The 18,653-nt window shown below is 36.8% G+C and overlaps 1 non-coding gene across 1 annotated transcript; it reads left to right on the top strand.

The window, feature by feature from the left end:
* Positions 1-1,649: 1,649 nt before the first annotated feature.
* LOC118900358 lies at positions 1,650-1,768 on the top strand. Its single transcript, XR_005021132.1, has one exon. It is a non-coding gene; the product is annotated as a small nucleolar RNA SNORA57 (small nucleolar RNA).
* Positions 1,769-18,653: the final 16,885 nt, after the last annotated feature.

The following is an 18,653-nucleotide window of genomic DNA, read 5'->3' as shown; positions in this document are numbered from 1 at the left end:
AATGAATCCGTTGCAGCGTTTAGGGTAAGGGAGGAACATGATCCTTTTAAAGGATCACCCCGGTGTCTGGCACATATATTTTGGAGAGGGAAGAAGGTGGCAAGTATTTAAGGAGGGGACCAATTAAAGAACTTTTGCAATAGCCTAAGTGAGAGAAGTTTATGGCTTGGATCAGGTTAATAATGGTGGCAGTAATAAGTGGTCAGATAAAGAATATATTTTGAAATATTTTATGATGGAATGGATGTGAAATAAAGAAAAAAAGGAGAAATCAAGGATGATTCCAATGTTTTTGGGCCTGAGTACCTGTGTGAATGATGGAACCATTTCCTGAGATGAAGAATATAGAAGGAGAAGCAGGTTTTGGCTGAAAATCAGTTTTTAGGTTTAAGATGCTTATTATCTATCCAAGTGGTGATACTAAATAGGCAGTTAAATACACAAGTCTGGAATTTGGGTGTGTGGCCCTGAGTGAACATGTAACTTGGGAATTGCCAGTGTGCAGATGATATTTACAGCCGTGAAATTAGATGAAATCACCTGGAGAGAGGATGTAGCTAGAGAAGAGATCTGAGCAGCGAAGAAAGAAATTGTCTCAAGAAGGAGGGAGGAATCAACTGTGTCAAAGCTGGTAATAAGTTTGGGTTAAATTAAGACTGAAAAACTCCTGCTGGATTTGGTTACCTGGAGGTCACTGGTGGTTTTGACAAAAATGGTTCAGCAGAGTTTTGGGACAAAAATCTAATTGGAATGGGTTCAAGAGGGAGTAAAAAAAAAAAAAAAAAAGATAATAATAAGGTATTATCAGAAATTTTATAGTAATAAACTTAAAAGTTAGACAAAACGGAATTGGTTAGCAGAATTATGGTCCCCCAAGATGTCCACATCCTCCTCTTCAGGACTTGTGAAGATATGACCTTAGATGGCAAAAGGAACTTTGCAAATATGACTAAGTTAAGAATATTAAGATGGGGATGTTATCCTGGGTTATCTGGGTGGATTCAATGTAACCATAAGGGTCCAGATAAGTAAAAGAGGAAGGCAGGAGGGTCAGTGTCAAAGTCAGAGAGAGATATGCATATTATGCTAAACTGCAGGTTTTGAAGATGGAGGAGGGGACCACACCCTTAGGAATATAGGTCGCCTCTAAAAGCAAGAAAAGGTAAGGAAACAAATTCTGCCCTAGAGCCTACAGAAGTAACAGTCCTATCAACACCTTGATTCTAGGCCACAGAAACTCATTTTAGATTTCTGATCTTTATAACTACGTAACAAATTTATATTGTCTTAAGACACTAAGTTTGTGGTATTTTGTTACATCACAATAGGAAACTAACACACCATTTTACATAACATAGTCATGAGTTATGGGGATTAGAATGTGACTATTTTTGGTGAACCATTATTCTGTTACCATAATCCAGAGACAGTTAAAGCCACCCAAGGTCATGACCAACTGAAAGAAGAAGCATTTTGTACCATCTTATTTGGGGTGTATAAGAGCAGAATTTAGGAAGGCAAGGGAAAATTTAGAGCTCAGATTTTAAAAAATAGAAAGTTGCATGCCTCTACTAGTAAATATTTTGGGACATTTTTTTATGCCATCAATACAATTTTGTGAATTGTGATGTCATTTATTAAATGACATTCCTCTCAGTCCCGGTAATGTATGGAGGTTGAGGGAAAGGGCTCCGGCCTTCCCGGTGTCACATCTTCGGCACGGAAGGCTTCCAGTCCGTGGGTTCTAACCTCAAGTGCCCGGACACTGGGCTCCAAGGAGCAGGGCAAAACCAGGGTTCAGCAGGCTCCTTCCTGGGGTACTCACGCTTTCTTTGATTTCAGATCTGTGGAGCTGCCCTAGGAGCCAGAGTTGTGGTATCCCCTCCTCTTCCACATTGCATTGCAAACAATAAAGGCTGTTCTACAGTCAACAAACAAATAAATAAATAAAACAAAATGATATTCCAATGGGGTAAGCAGGCCAAATGGGTGTGCCATGATGTTTGTGAAGTATTCCAAACATCTCAAATGAAAATTTGTGGGTTTTTTTTTAAGACAAAGACTTGTATATATATGCTACTGTAGATGTATTCAACAGCATCCTACATGCCAAACCAACTCAACATTTAATAATCCCTAACTTTAATTCCTTTCATTTGTGCATCAAAGAATGCCTCTACAAACAAGGATAGTTAAAAATAGTTAAAATCCAAAGTCAGGCTAGGCCAAAACAGCCTCACTAGTAAGCTGGTAAAGCAGGATAAGATTTGTACTTTACTAATACATTATGACTTTGTCCTTTTATGAAACTGCAGTACAACTAGAATCACTGTGCAATACTGGCCATAACTCCCCCAAAAATAAATGTTAGAATTTTAGATCCAGAGTGGGTTCATTAGAAGTGAGAAGAGTAGAAGGACAAAGAGTAGAGGTTCCTTTTGAATTAAAGTGAAAGAGAATAACATTTTGCATGCTACAAAAGTGAAGACAGTGAGAATGTGATAGTATATATATTTTTAAATAATGTAAGAAAGAAAAATGCCTTATCACACTGAGTTTTAAGTTTTAGGGGAAAAGAATTCTCTTTCAAATTGAGAAAATAAATTTAGAAGAATCAAAGAAAGCATCACTGTCCTCAATGAATAAACTTATAAAACTCACTACAAGATATAGTAATCTCTTAGGCAAAGGATATCAAAAAATCAAAAGGGGACTTCCTTAGTGGTGCAGTGGTTAAGAATCCACCTGCCAGTGCAGGGGACACAGGTTTGATCCCTGGTCCAGGAAGATCCCACATTCCGTGGAGCAACTAAGCCCGTGCACCAAACTACTGAGCCTGCACTCTAAAGCCCACGAGCCACAACTACTGAGCCTGCATGCTGTAACTACTGAAGCCCGCATGTCTAGAGCCCATGCTCCACAGCAAGAGAAGCCACCACAATGAGAAGCCCACACACCGCAACGAAGAGTAGCCCCCACTCGCCACAAATAGAGAAAGCCTGCATGCAGCAAAGAAGATCCAATGCAGCCAAATAAATAAATAAATTTAAATAAATAAAGGGATTTGAAAAAATAATGAAAAGAAAATTTAGACACACTTGTAGGAGGCAGAGCTTCTAATAACTGATAAGGGAAATTTAGACAGGTTTATCTTTAAAATCACCATCAGAGAGGATCACTTGCTTACAAGAGCATGGAAACACATTTGGATATTTGAACTGTCCAAGCATGAGTCTGGAAATTTTCTAAGCAAATGTTTTAATTAAAATATAACACATATATAAAGGGGGAACAAATCATGTATATATCATATATATCTTGATAAAATTTTATGAAGTAACCACCACCTAGATTAAGATATGGGACATTATTAGCACCCCAGAAGTATTACACATTACACCCCAAACATAATTGCTATTCTGTCACCAGAGATTTAATTAGTCCATTTTGAGCATTTATATAAATAAAATCATACTGGGAAGTATATATATGTAATATTAAAATAATATTGGCATCAAAGAGGATTACCATAACCTCATTTTAAATCCATGTTGGCAAAGCACATTAAGAGATGCTCAACATCACTAATTATTAGAGAAATGCAAATCAAAACTACAATGAGGTATCACCTCACACTGGTCAGAATGGCCATATCAAAAAATCTACAAACAATAAATGCTGGAGAGGGTTTGGAGAAAAGGGAACCCTCCTACACTGTTGGTGAGAATGTAAATTGGTACAGCCATTATGGAGAACAGTATGGAGGTTCCTTAAAAAACTCAAAATACAACTACCAAATGATCCAGCAATCCCATTCCTGGAGAAAATCATAATCCAAAAAGATACATGCTTGACCACCTAGAGGGGTGGGGTAGGGAGGGTGGGAGGGAGACACAAGAGGGAGGAGATACGGGGATATATGTATATGTATAGCTGATTCACTTTGTTATAAAGCAGAAACTAACACACCATTGTAAAGCAATTATACTCCAATAAAGATGTTTTAAAAAAAAAAAAAGATACATTCACCCCAATGTTCATTTCAACACTACTTACAATAGCCAGGACATAAAAGCAAACTAAATGTCCATCAACAGAAGAATGGATAAAGAAGATGTGGTATATATGTGTGTATATATATATATATATATACACACACACACACACACACACACACACACACACACAATGGAATATTACTCAGCCATAAAAAAGAATGAAAATGCCATTTGCAGCAACATGGATGGACCTAGAGATTGTCATACTGAGCAAAGTTAAGTCAGACAGAGAAAGACAAATATCATATGATATCACTTATATGTGGAATCTAAAAAAAAATGGTACAAATGAACTTATTTACAAAACAGAAATAGTCACAGATGTAGAAGCAATCTTGTGGTTACCAGAGGGGAAAGGGGGGGAGGGATAAATTGGGAGATTGGGATTGACATATACATGCTATTATATATAAAATAGATAACTAATAAGGACCTACTGTGTAGCACAGGGAACTCTACTCAATACTCTGTGATGACCTATATGGGAAAAGAATCTAAAAAAGAATGATATATGTATATGTATAACTGCTTCGCTTTGCTGTACAGCAGAAACTAACACAACATTATAAATCAACTATACTCCAGTAAAAATTTTAAAAATAAATGAATCACCTTGGCAATAAAATGCACCAACACCACTCAATACAAGAAACATAGAGGTAAATTTTTGTTTCCAATAAGAACAAAATCTCATTAGTTTGAGTCAGAATGGCAATGCCTGTGTTCCTACAAATGTTGATGCTTTTAGAGAAAACAACATTGTATACATACATAAATACACACACACTTGCATATATTTTAATAGCTTGTAACATGTACCAGATTTTCTCAATTTCATGTAATTTTATCTCTTTCAATTAAAAAAATTCTTTAAATGTGTAACTAAATATGATTTAGTTTTTATATCTCTATAAACATTTTATATAAAAATTCCAAAAATGTTTATTATTTTATTTATTCAAAAATGTTTATTTCTTTCTTCTTTCTTTGGCATTAAGAAACCTGGCTCTCATTATCCACAATGAGTGCATTAATTTGTTTAACCCTGGTACACAATGAAAAGTAGTTTCATAACTGCTAACCCATATACCTATGAGAAACAAATTTACCAACTAAAGTACAGTGTTTATACCATTCTCTTTGTCTTTAGTCTTACTGATTCACTCAATATACTGTTTTCCAAAGTTATGTGGGTCAGCTCCTTTCTTCCCCATCAGTGTGGTTATGTCGTTAATTTTAATAGTTAGATCTATTCATCACGATCTGCATTCCATGTTGAGTTCTTCCAATGTTCTGGCTAAAGTTTTTTCTAATTTGCACACAGTAAAATTCACTCTTTGTGGTATACAATTCTATGAGTGTTGACAAATGCAAAGAGTTGTGCATCTATCACCACTGTACCATGAAGATTTGTCAAGCCAAAATTTCCCTTGTGCAGCCCTGAGCAACCACTGACCCATTTTTTTGTTCTTATAGTTTTGCCTTTTCCAGAAAAGGGGAAAGCTAGAATAAAACCTGTGGTGCTGGATGGGAGTCAGAGTCAGCATGAATTCATGCTGTTTTAAAATATATATACAGATAGATGGATACAAAAATATAGATATGTATATGTACATCGGTCAGCACACATATGCATATTTCCTTGCTCTGTCTGCTGAGAGAACCTGACACTCAGATCCTGGTTTCTAAAAACTATTCTCTAATAGAAGGAACCAGGGCTTTGGGGGAAGTAAGTGATTCTAGAACTGGTACAGGGAAAATACAAGATAGGCCTGGAGTAAATAAAAATGGAAATATTTTAAAAGGACACAGGAACTAACCTAAAAGTGTTTCCAATAGCCAAAACTGGAACAATTTGATGAAAAAAAATAAATAATGATAATATTGTATTATAACCCAAAGAATAAGACAAATATCCGTTAAGTCCATACTGACATAAGTGATTGAATAAATAGATGAGAGGGAAGAAACAACTCTTCTTTACAAAAGAATTCCAATTAATAAATGTAGGAGAAATGAGGGAAATAGAAAAATCACCGTTAGAAAATTGTTACAAGCACGATCCACAAATGAATGCTAAAATCAGATGGAAAGTTTAAGGAGAAGCAGAATATTTACATAGCCCCAAAGTATCTCACCCAAAGTATTTATTCATCTCAAAGGGAAAAAAGTAATCTTATAGGAAAGAGGACCCTGGCTGCTGTCACTTGAACCAAGTGATAAAGGTTAAAATTACTAGTAAGAGAATATGTCAATATGTTGTACCCCCTAATATATCACACTGAGAAGGGTACATTATTTCTGTGGCACCCTTCCCCAAAATCTATAAACTCAATAATCCGGAGAAACACATCACACAAACTTAGACAAATTGAGGACATTCTGGAAAATGCCTGACCAGTACTTTACAAAATTATCAAGGTCGTGAAAGGAAAGGAAAAAAACAAAGGAACTGTGACAGATTAGAAGAGACTAAAGGACAGAACAAAATGTAACATGATTATCTTGGGTTGGACCCTGAAACAGAATAAGGACTTTAACAGAAAAAACTGTTGAAATCCTAATAAAATCTGTGGTTTAGTTAATAGTATTGTACAAATGTTTGTTTCTAAGTTTTAACAACTCTACCATGGTGATATGAGATGTTAACATTAGGGAAAGCTGAGTAATGGGTATGTAGGAACTCTCTGTACTGTCATGACCTGTAAGCCTAAAATGATATCAAAATTAAAAGTTAAAATGTTTTAAATTCTTAAAATGTTTAAAAATTTTTGTTGTACCATACATCCCAATTTTTGGTTCAGAACAAATGTCACTCTAATTATATAAAACATTAAAACATATGTTTAATAGTTTGCTTAAAAACATATTAATCACTTATGTATGTATGCCATTTTGATATGGATTATACAGAGTAACATTCCTACCCATAGGAACTGATCATATAGATAATCTGCTTGAAAGCCATATTACAAGCCCAACATCAGTGACACTGTAGAAGAAAAATCTCACTCTTGCCAAAGTAGTATAAGACCCTCAAGGTGTTTAATAACAAGGCTGTATTCCCCACTGCATCTGCAGGGGCAGCAAAGGTAAGAACTCTTTGGATGGGAAATACTGTGAGAGACTTTTTGAGGCCCGTGGAGTCTGATCCCCACCAGCCCAGGCTATCGCATCCCACATCAGGGGCTTCACTTTACCTTCACCAAGGTCCTCGTGCTCTCAAGCCCCCATTTGCTTATGCCATATGTCTTATCAAAATGGCAAGAATAAACTTCTTACAGCCATAGTGGGGGAAAAAAATCCATTAAGCGCTGGTTATTTGAAAGAAAAAGAAAAGTCTACACACCAAGAAAAAAATGCTTTTATCTTTCAGTAAAGATCTTTATCTTGTAATAATAGCTAACATTTATTGAAAGCTCACAATATGCCAAATCTTGTGCAAAGCTCTTTACACGCAGGACCTCATCTAATCCTCCTAGCAACCCAGTGAGGGAAGTACTGTTGCTGTGTCCATATTTCAAACGAGGGAACTGAAGTGGTGAGGTTGAGTAATGTGCCCAAGGTCACAAAGCTAGAAAAACATACCCAGGACTCAAACCAAAGTCTATTTGATTTTAGACCTCACTTAACCCTTTTTAATGTACAACCAGGTCTCTTTACTGAGCAGAATTTCCTAGATGATTATGAGTATGAGCATATCTATAAGATTTAAAACAAGCTAAAAATATTTTTTAATCTTTTTGCAAGCATATCTAAAGTGAACATATAACAAAAACTTTTATAAAAAAATACATATACCACTTGGATGGAGAATTGTTTAATTTGCCACATGAGTACTTGGGGCATGTTGAAACTTGACTCTAATTCCTTTAGCTTTTGTACATCACAATGGAATGTACTAGGCACCCTTGTCTTCTTAATGCTAAAGGTGTCAAGGTTGTTAACTGCTAGCCAAATGACAAACATAACCACTTTGCCTACTTGGCTATTGTAAGATAGGGACAGAAGAACAAAGATTATTTAGTCTCAGCTGTGTATTGCTAAAGTGAAGATCATTCCCCAAGGTGTCATGGGGGAAATATCAGGGAAAACTAAATTATCCTCCAAAATTCATCTCCCTTTCCTTTTCTTATTTGGCAAAGCCTAACTCTACCTCACCATCAGTAAGTCAAAGCAGCCTGTCTTTCATTTGCTATGGAGACTGAATAGATGCTTTTTAGTGACATGTACAGAAGGAGAGCGTAGAAGGATCAATGGAGAGATTATGGAGGAAATTATCTCATTACAGCATCTATTCATAGCACTTTTATTTGCTCATTTATTAAATATGCATTTTAAGCACTGTCTATGTGATAGGCACAACCACAGCAAGAGAAACAAAAATGAACAACACATCCCTTGCCTTCCAGCAGCTCAGTTTCCTAGCGAAAAGAGACATAAGTCATCAACTCTAAGAGGACTAAACTTGGTTCCAAAGGAGTGGAATGGAGAAAGCACACGCTTGCACTTAACTTTGCCTGGGAAAGTCAGGATTTTGGAGCTTGAGGTGTAAATTGGGGTTCAACAGGCAGAGAGAAGCACAAACAATATTCCAGGAAGAGAGAACAGCGTGTGCGAGACAATTAGGAGTAGTCAGCATGACCGCAGCTCAGCTTGCAAGCTGGGGAGTGGCAGGATATGAGGCTGGAAAGGCAGACACAAGCCGAACCGAAGTGAATAACTAACTGCCTTGTGTTATCACGCTTGTCTTCTTACTAAATTATAGAACATGTCTTATTCATCAGTATATCCCTAACTCAATGTATGCCATGTGGTAGGTCCTCACATACCATTAAACTAACAGTCCAACATAAAATTACGTGTAATTTTATGTTTCTCATAATCAGTTGTAAAACTAGGTCGAGCTGTATTAAGTTGTATTGTCTGGGATTTTTTTTTTTAAACTAATGTAATATACTGCCCTCTAGTGGTTAGGAGACAATGGGCTTTCTATCACAGTGAATGCCAGTAGCTTTTACCCTTTAAAATCGGGTGTTGGTCGTTTCCATGTCTTGGCTATTGTAAATAATGCTGCAGTGAACATGCGGGTGCAGATATTCTTTTGAGATAGTGATTTCATTTCCTTCACATAAATACCCAGAAGTAGAATTGCCGGATTGTTTGGTAGTTCTACTTTTTATTTTTTGAGGAATTTAACAGTTGCTTGGAAGTTAACTAAATTTATTGTGGCAATCATTTTGCAATATATACATTATTTTGTATACTTAAAATGAATACAATGTTATATGTCAATTATATCTCAATTAAAAGAACAAAACAGTGCTGGTTACAACCAATAAAATATCTTCACTCACTGATATCTTGCAACCTAGTTTGAAGATCAGTGGTATCTGACAACACTTGTTTTATGTTAATATATTGTTTTATATAGAGAAAGAAAAAACAGGAAATCTATGCAACAGAATATTAACAGTGGTGGTTTCTCAGTAGTATATTTTTCACACTATATTTTTCACACTATCTACTTTGTACATTTATTTTTTTATCAGATAAGCCAAAAAATTAAGAGCAAATGAGAATGTCTTCTTTGATAAAAGTGTACACATGAGAGGCTAAAGAATGCCCCTTAAAGTCTGCCTTTCCAGAGTTCCGATGAAGCTGAATTATAGATCCTATAACAGTTTTTCCACATTGGAGACTAAGTTTGCTTGTCACAAAAGCAACTTCCAGGGCATTCTTTAAACAAATATTCCTGAAAGGGGCTCCTGTAGCTTCAGAATCAGAAGAGGAGTAACTAATCATAAACTTGCTTTATTTCTTCCTGTATATGAACATCAATGAAATAAACTCTCCAAGGACTTCCTTGAAAATGTTAGATTAGAATGACTTTTGTTCTGTGGTTGGTGCTTTTGAAAACAAAGTATAGTAAAGCACTATTAGTATTGTACTACAGAGTGGTAAACTATGTAAGCAAAAATACAATATTGAAGGGTTGCCTTAATGATTGTTATTGCTTATATTTCCTAAAAGTTGGGTTATGAGCCAAAAAATACTTATTAAACACTTAAAATATTTTTTAAATCTCTTCTCCATTTTTAATATTTTATCCTCATACTTTATTGTTTATGTAGTAGTTGTCATAATGCCTTTCTACTAGAGATTTTTATAATGCCTAGATACTAAAATTAGAAGTTTGAGTACTAAACATTTAAAGAACTTAAGAGAGAGAGAGAGAGAACTTTACACATCATCTACTCCTAACCCATATTAGTGATAAACTCAAGTACTTTTAAAATGGCATTGGTTAAGACATTAACATCTATGAGTCTAATGACCGTCGAAATGAAACTAGTATTGCCTTTTTGGTTTCTAGAGTCCAGCAAATAAAGAAATGAAAAAATATTTATCTACAGAAAAGTGAGAGCTTTGTAAGTTACTGCATTTATTGGAAATCAACTCAAAGCTGTGTGATTTATTTATGTATCAATATATATTCACTCAGTATAACTCTGTTGAATACCTCTTAAATCACCTCTGTGCTTGGGACTGGGGACTCCAATAGAGATCAAATACAATCCCCATCAATAAATGTGTAGTCTATGAGATGTTAAAGGCTGGTAAACAAGGATTTAGCACAAAGTGTGATCAATGTTACAATAAGAGGAACAAAGTTTATACTGCAATCACATAGAAGGAGTATCTAACCCAGACTTGGGCTGTGAAAGCAGGCGTCCTGGAGAATGTGACTACTACTTTGAGGCCTGAAGGGTGGGTTAGGCAAACAAAGATGGAGAAGAAAGAAGGGGTAATTCGGGCCATGAGAAACAGCCTATGTCAAACTCCGCCCACTTTACCTTTGTTTCATAAATCTCCAAATCCAGATACTGAGAGAGCTTCCAGGCAAGAACAATTGAACACACAATTTACCTCTGCTCCTTCCTGAACCCAACTTAAATGACAATTAAGGGATAAAAAAGAGAGAGACCAGGGGAGAAGACAGCATCAGACCTTTGAAGGTCAGAAAGCAGGTAGTCAAGTGGTAACTGACTTGGATGACCAAAGAAAGCTAAAACCTATGCTGCAGTGGGAGAAGCCTAAGAGCAAGCCAGTCTGTCCTGCAGAACCACAAGAAAAGCTCAGGTTACCCGGGGTAAAGGTGAGGCCGATGCAGGACGAGTTGAAAGTCTGTTTAAGAAACAGTCATATATGGAATCTAAGGGAAACAAAAAAAAAAAGGTCATGAAGAACCTAGTGGCAAGATGGGAATAAAGACACAGACCTACTAGAGAATGGACTTGAGGATATGGGGAGGGGGAAGGGTAAGCTGTGACAAAGTGAGAGAGTGGCATGGACATATATACACTACCAAACGTAAAATAGATAGCTAGTGGGAAGCAGTCACATAGCACAGGGAGATCAGCTCGGTGCTTTGTGACCACCTAGAGGGGTGGGATAGGGAGGGTGGGAGGGAGGGGATGCAAGAGGGAAGAGATATGGGAACATATGTATATGTATAACTGATTCACTTTGTTATAAAGCAGAAACTAAGACACCATTATAAAGCAATTATACTCCAATAAAGATGTTAAAGAAAAAAAAAAAAAAAGAAGCAGTCAGGCCCCACATCCAATTCCCCACTCCGTACAGGTAGGCACCTCCTCTCCTTTTGCCAAAGCAGGAGCTAAATGCTAAGAATAAAAGAGAACTAAATGCAAAATGTTTTTGCAGGAGCAAAACTAAGAATAAAAGAGAACTCTTCAATCTGTTAAAGGACATTTAATAGTTGCTCTGATATTCGGCTGAGACTCCCCCTTCAGGCCTAAGTAGTATTTCCCAGCTGGTGGGAATGTCGACAGCTGGCAGCTCTCATTTGAGTCATTCTCCAGACAATGGCCTCAGGCCAAGAGTCTCCTCGCATAGGGTCACACCCAGTCCCTGAGGGCAGCCCTTAGCCAGTAACTGGTAGATGTGGGATATAAAGGCCAGGCCTCTTAGCCTCAAAGTAGGACAATTCTGAAAGGCATGACGATACTCCAGCAAGAAACAGAAAATATAATTTTTTGAAGAAAAGATGCCATTTACAACAATGACAAAAATTTAAAGTACCAATGATGAATCTTTAAAAAGATATGCAAGCCTTTTCTGGAAAAATATATATATATAATATTGAAAGACATTTAAAAAGAAATAAACAGAAGGATATACCATGTCATTGGATTTGAAGACACACTACTATACAGATGTCAGTTCTTCCCAATGATCTTAAATATTCAATGCAATTCCAGTCAAAACACTAAAGGGCTGTTTCTGGAACTTGACAAGCTGATCGGAAAATTTATGTGAATGAGGAAAGAAACAAGAATAGTTCAGATACACCTGTATAAGTAGAAAAACATGGAGATACTTGCTTTACAAATAACAAGACTTAATAGAAAGTTCTTATAATTAAGACAATATGGTATTGGCACAGGGATACATATCAAATCAGTGTAACAGAATAGAGAACCCCAAAATAAACCCATGCAAACAAAAAGACCTGATTTATGACAAAGCAGGCATTGCAGATCAGTGGGGGAAGGATAGAAGTGACAGTCATGGGTGTGCACTGTTTAGATTTCCCTTTGTAAGTAAAAAGAACAAAGACTGTCACTCATCATCATACAAAGGGTTAAGATGCAACACAGCAACAGTGTACCCTGAGGGGAATTCAGGATGGGAAAATCAAGATGAAAGTTCTGTGTTTTGGATATTTGGACCCCTAGATAGTTAAGGTGCATATCTAAGGGAGAATTTCAACGACCCCAGATTCTTGCATCTTCCTACAGCAGAAAAGCACTAAAATCATTAACTTGAGATGTCTGTATTTGTGAATAGCAGTAATGTTTTATCAAGATGTATGCATGACTACATGTATTTTCCAGCCAAAAAATTCATGCGTATACTAACTGTCTCCTCCCCTACCTCTTTGGAGCAGTCCCCTCAGACCTACTGAGAGGCTGTTTCCCGGGCTATAGTTCTCAGTAAGATCCCTGAATAAAACTTAACTCACAACTTCGTTTTTCTTTAAGTCGACACCTTTGACTCAGGGAAGATATTGGCTGAAGCCTCTACCTGGGGTCCCTTCAGCATCCCCAGTGTTCAAACCAATGCCTCACTCCCCCAGGCTCTTCCCTGTGACTGAGTAGTGAGTGAACTAGAAGAGGACTGTTCTGGCCCAATGGGGACTCGTCCAGTGGGCAGTCTTTGCTGACAAGTGACTCATTAGCCTGGGCAAGACTTTCTTAAAGCTGCTTCTTCCTTCCTTCTTTTCACATCATAATATCAAAACTTTCCCAACTACCCCACATTAGCCTTCACAGGTGTTTCCTCCTAATAAATCTCATACGTCTCCAATTCCATCATGGTATCTGCTTCTCAGAGGAACTGAACTGAATAGTTGGTACTGGGAAATGGTCCAAGAAAGCAGCCTGTAGAGGGAAGGCCAGACCACTCACTGGCTGGCAAGGAAAACCCCAACTTGAGTGGAATGTTGACCGCAGATCGTCCCTGGCACAAGATGGTGGCTTAACTGCTGAATATTTCACAGATAATGGCCTGGGGAAACATACCCAGTGGAGAAAAACAGGCTTACCAGTGCAATAATTCAGGCCTTTAAAAGACACAGGAGGGACCTTACCTGCAAGGATGGTGACTAGTTTTTACTAAGTGAATGGAAGCCCTTCAGAGGGTTAATGAGAAACTGAGGGCAGCTGGCAAACAGTTAAAGGCTAAACGTGAGAACCAACGTGGGCTTGTTGTGGTACTTCTTACAAAGAGGTCCTTCTCTCCCTGCAGTGGAAGAGAACACAGCTAAGGAGCAATCACAGGACTTAATATGTAGAACGGGGAGCTGCAGAGGTGATTAAATGCGATGTTACACTACGGTATCAGAGCATTTAGTGAAACATGGGATGGGAGACATCTGGGTGGATATCCCCCAATATTGAAGCTCAACAGACCCCCAGCTCTGTGCCCATTCTCTTACCATCAGCCCCAGACTACAGAGGGGAACCAGCACTGAAGTTCTTAGTGATGCTGGTCCCTCTCTCACCAGACAGATTGATTCTTCTGGCAGATCCTTCAGGCCTAGCACTTCCCTAGCGATATTGTGCTGGGATTTCATACTAGTTATCTGTCTGGCAGACAGACGAGGAAGTGGGGACAACTCTGAGGCATACTCACTGCTTTGTGGTGGAGAGGCCTCAGTAGGGTCTTACAAGGGGTAAGCGCTAGCTCTTACAGAGGCAGGTGCTATCACTAAGAACTTCAGCACCAGTTCTCCTCTGTAGTCCAGGCCTAAATGTAGAAGAGGATGTCACAGAGCCGGGCTCATTAATAGTGATGGACATGATGAGTCCCCAAAGTAAGAGAAACCAGGTAGCAGCACTTAACTGCCAGAAGTCAGGGGACCACAGTTACCATAAAACCAGCAAGGTTAAAGAGGCAGCTGAGAGAACTTAACTGGCAGAGAGAGAATTAATAGAAATTTGGAGTTTCTAAGGACAAAATACCCAGACACCCTTCAAGGGTACTACTTAACATCTCCAATTAGTGGTAAGAATGGAGGAGCGGAAGGCTGAGGACAGTGGTCCCAATAAAAACTCACAATGCCTTGCTCAGTTCCCAGACCTGAGCCAATTTTCAGATCTGGAACCATTGAGTGAAAAGATGGCCAGGTCCCCAGGAAGAAGGACCCTGCAATACATCCAACAAATATACTGTAAAGATTCCCTTGGTCCTTGCCTAAAGGGACCATTTCAGTGAATACACACTGAGAAAAGGGGAATCAACCAAATATTAAGGAATATTGCACAGGATATGAGTGTACCATGATCTTAAGCTACTAGAGGATGTGATCTACTAAAACAAAGGAGTAAACTAAAGAAAAAAAGATATGAAATCTAAGAAACAGGTGGCTATGGTGGCCATGAGAATGTACCTGACAGCCCTCCAACTATAGGAGGATATTGACCAAGGGCCTTAGGTGCTGTGCTCGGAAATCCAGCCCAGCCCACACTTTCCATGCAGTGGCCCCAGTGAATGACTCCATTACTAAGGCAGGCTTATTCCTGGGAGACACAGGACTCTTCTGATGGGCCACTTGAAGGCTGGTTTAACCTTCCTTCCATCTAACCATCCTTCCCTGAGGGTCAGACTTGTCTTCTGTTTTGATGAATTCCCTCAGCCTCTCCCAGTTCCCTCTCTGTTTTTGCTCACAGGCATTTCATTAATAAATTATTGCTCATTTAACCCCATCTTGGCATTTAGTTCTTGGAAGACCCAGTGCCAATACAGGAAAAGTCTTAAAAAAAAATACCCTAGGATGATGGTAAAGGAAGATTCCAGCTGTGCACCAAGCATAGAAAGCAACCATTAAGACAAATGCAGAAGAGATGGCTACAAAAACATAAAAAGAATAGAAAATCTACTATGTTTGATGTTATTTATTACTCTGCACTCTGGCAGAGTTAGAATTAGCAATAAATTACATAAAAAACTGAACAGAAAGTCATGATTTTTTAATAACAACCCAAACAAAAAGTTGAATAAGGAATAAATATGTTCATCGTATGCTACATAACAACAGCAAAATATTATATTTACAGAGTAATTTATTAAATATTAATGTAACAAATTATAATATATTGGTAAGTACTTTACAGGCTGAAAGGAAAGGTGGTATAGGGAGAAGGGTAGAGAATGCTATAAGAACTACCGTAGGAGGTGAATATATCACATATAAAACTGAAATATCAAGAATGACAGTATAAGCATGTTGCTTAGAAATATTGAGGTAAATACTGAAAGAAAGAACTAAAAGAATTAAAAGTGATTATCACTGGGAAGAAAGAATGGAGATGGGTGCTGGTAATTATTTCATAATAACACTTGTAGATTTTTAAGCTATGTGTAGCTTTGGGAAAGTTTAAATTAAAAATAATTATTAAAAATCAACAATTTGACAATTATATGTGGAATATATAAAGAGTTATTAGAAATCAACAAAAGGCAAGCACCACAATGTGAATAAACAAGTGATTCATAAAAAAACTGAAAATGTGAATTAAATGTAAAAACATTTTATTTCAGAATTAATTTAATTAACTAAAATTTAACAAAGGTTATGAAATGACTTCTAGATTTATACCCAAGAGAATGTAAAGCATATGTCCACATAAAAACATGTACACAAATATTTGTATCAGCCTTATTCATAATAGCTAAAAAAAAAAGTTGATGGACCCAAATGTCCATCAGCTGATGGATAAATCATATGTGATATATCCATATAACAGACTATTATTTTGCAATTAAAAAAGAATGAAGTACTGACACAAGCTACAACACGGATTATGCTAAGTGAAAGAAGCCAGTCAAAAAAGGTCACATATCATATGATTCCATTTATATGAAATGTCCAAAATAGGCAAATCCACAGAAGCAGAAAATAGTTTAGTGGTTGCCAGAGACTAGTGGAGGGGGAAATAGGGATCTTCTGCTAATGGGTATGGAGTGTTTTTATGGGATTGCGAAAATATTCTAAAATTAGATAGTGGTGATGATTGCACAACTCTATTAAAAACCACTGAATTGTATACTTTATAAGGGAAAATGTTATGGTATGAGAATATATCTCAATAAAGCTGTTGTAAAATTAAAATCACAAACCCCCCCCGAAGAAAACAAAGAGAAATGCACAGCAGAAAATAGTAAGATTGAAAGAGAAAGAAACAGAAGAAAAGCTGAAAGCCACAATTCAAGCGAATGTGTTTCATGGTTAAATAGTGAGTGATAAATTATAGAGATCCTCACTCATGGAATCACACATGGAAATTTATGTCTCAAATTTAGACACAATAAATAATATTCTTTCGGATGTGTCATTTCTGTATACAAAATATTTTATTTTACATACTGATTACCACAAATAAATGTTCAAATAGCTCAAGATATTTTTTTAAACGTCTTGATGGGCTAAGGATTAGAATAAAAACCTATGACAGAATCTATTTCATCAACAAAGAGAAGTAAGAGTGTTTTCTCTTGGCCTGAGAAGAAAAACAAAGAATAAATGGATTTTTTAAATAAACTGTTAAAGCCACAGGTTTAGCAAGGAGATACCGCATTTCTAGGGGAATCTAGTTGAACTACCCCAATGCAAAATATTCCATTGTGTTTACTTATGTTGCTTTCCAAGTGTGCATGTTGCCTGAAGTGGGTAAGGTTTTCAAATGGCTTTTTGCCAAATGAATTGGGAAGGCAAAAATATCATCAAAGACCCAGAGATTCTATCAGAGTATTACAAGAAAAGACCTGGAAGGAGTGCCTGACCAGGAAGCCAAGAATTCATTCATCCAAATGAATCATAAGCCAAAAGCATCATTTTCAATGGGAAAGCTTCTTCCATAAAACCATCTCCTCACTTCCCAGTTTATTTTCATGACAAACAAGCTAGAAATACATGGGATTTAGTTGGCAAGGTTAGTTTTTTAATCGTTTGAGACATATTTATAAGTTTAATATAAACAAAAGGTAATCTCCTCCCAGAAACATCTGCTAGAGTATTTCTCATACACGGAGCTTCAGTGACACATATTCTCCACCAGTCAAATCAATTCTTAAATAATTCATGTAACTTAATCTTTCATCTTGGGTACCTAAATAAACATCAAATAAAACACAAACACTTTGGATTTTTTTAAAGAAAATATAACAAAAAAAGAATCATTTTAAGGAATACGGTATTCAAGCACAGCATTTCCTGCCTTTGGAAGGCAGGAGTGTATGTAAGCCTTCTGAATAAGCCTAGCTAATATATCTTTCAAGATCATGGGTCTATTTTTTATTCCTATGAATTAGAAATGCTATAGCAATATTAAAATCTATGCATTATGACCACACTACTATTAAAATCTTAAAATAATGTTAAATATTTATATTCAGGTATGCTATTTTGAGACTTCCTCATTTTCAAAAATACTGATTGTTTTCGTGTCCCACAATTTCCAGGATATATTTAATTTTAAGGTAAAATTCAAACTTTCTATTATTGAAATATTTTGATATGCCTTCTTTTAAGATTAAAGGAATCAAATAAAAATAATTCAAGTGCCAGTTGATTTAACATATATGACCCGACAATAGATTCATATACCCCATAAATGGAAAGGCAAGAAAGCTCCAAATAAATTTTCGGTCAGCTTTTATTGAGGACCCACTTTATGTCAAGCCCTCATAAACTAAGGTACTCCAGATAATTTTTCAGGCGTAAACAGTGGTGTGCAGTCATGGGCAGCTTTTGGATGAGTTACTGTAATGATAATTTATTGACATTTACAACTGATGTCAATTGATATTGCCAATGATAATTTAAGGACAATTTATCATGCACTTACAATGTGCCAGGCATTTTGCTAGACACAGTACATGATCATTTCATTTAATACTCTCAAAATCTTATAATGTAGCTGGGACAGTTTTACCCCTTTAAACAAATGGAACTGTGAAGCATAGAGAAGTTAAGAAACTTTCCCAAAGCCACACAGGATGTGT

This window comes from Balaenoptera musculus, chromosome 8 (genome assembly GCF_009873245.2).
Source record: "Balaenoptera musculus isolate JJ_BM4_2016_0621 chromosome 8, mBalMus1.pri.v3, whole genome shotgun sequence".
Lineage (NCBI taxonomy): Eukaryota > Metazoa > Chordata > Mammalia > Artiodactyla > Balaenopteridae > Balaenoptera > Balaenoptera musculus.
Note: the sequence above shows the minus strand (reverse complement) of the source record. Positions and strands in the feature narration are given on the sequence as shown.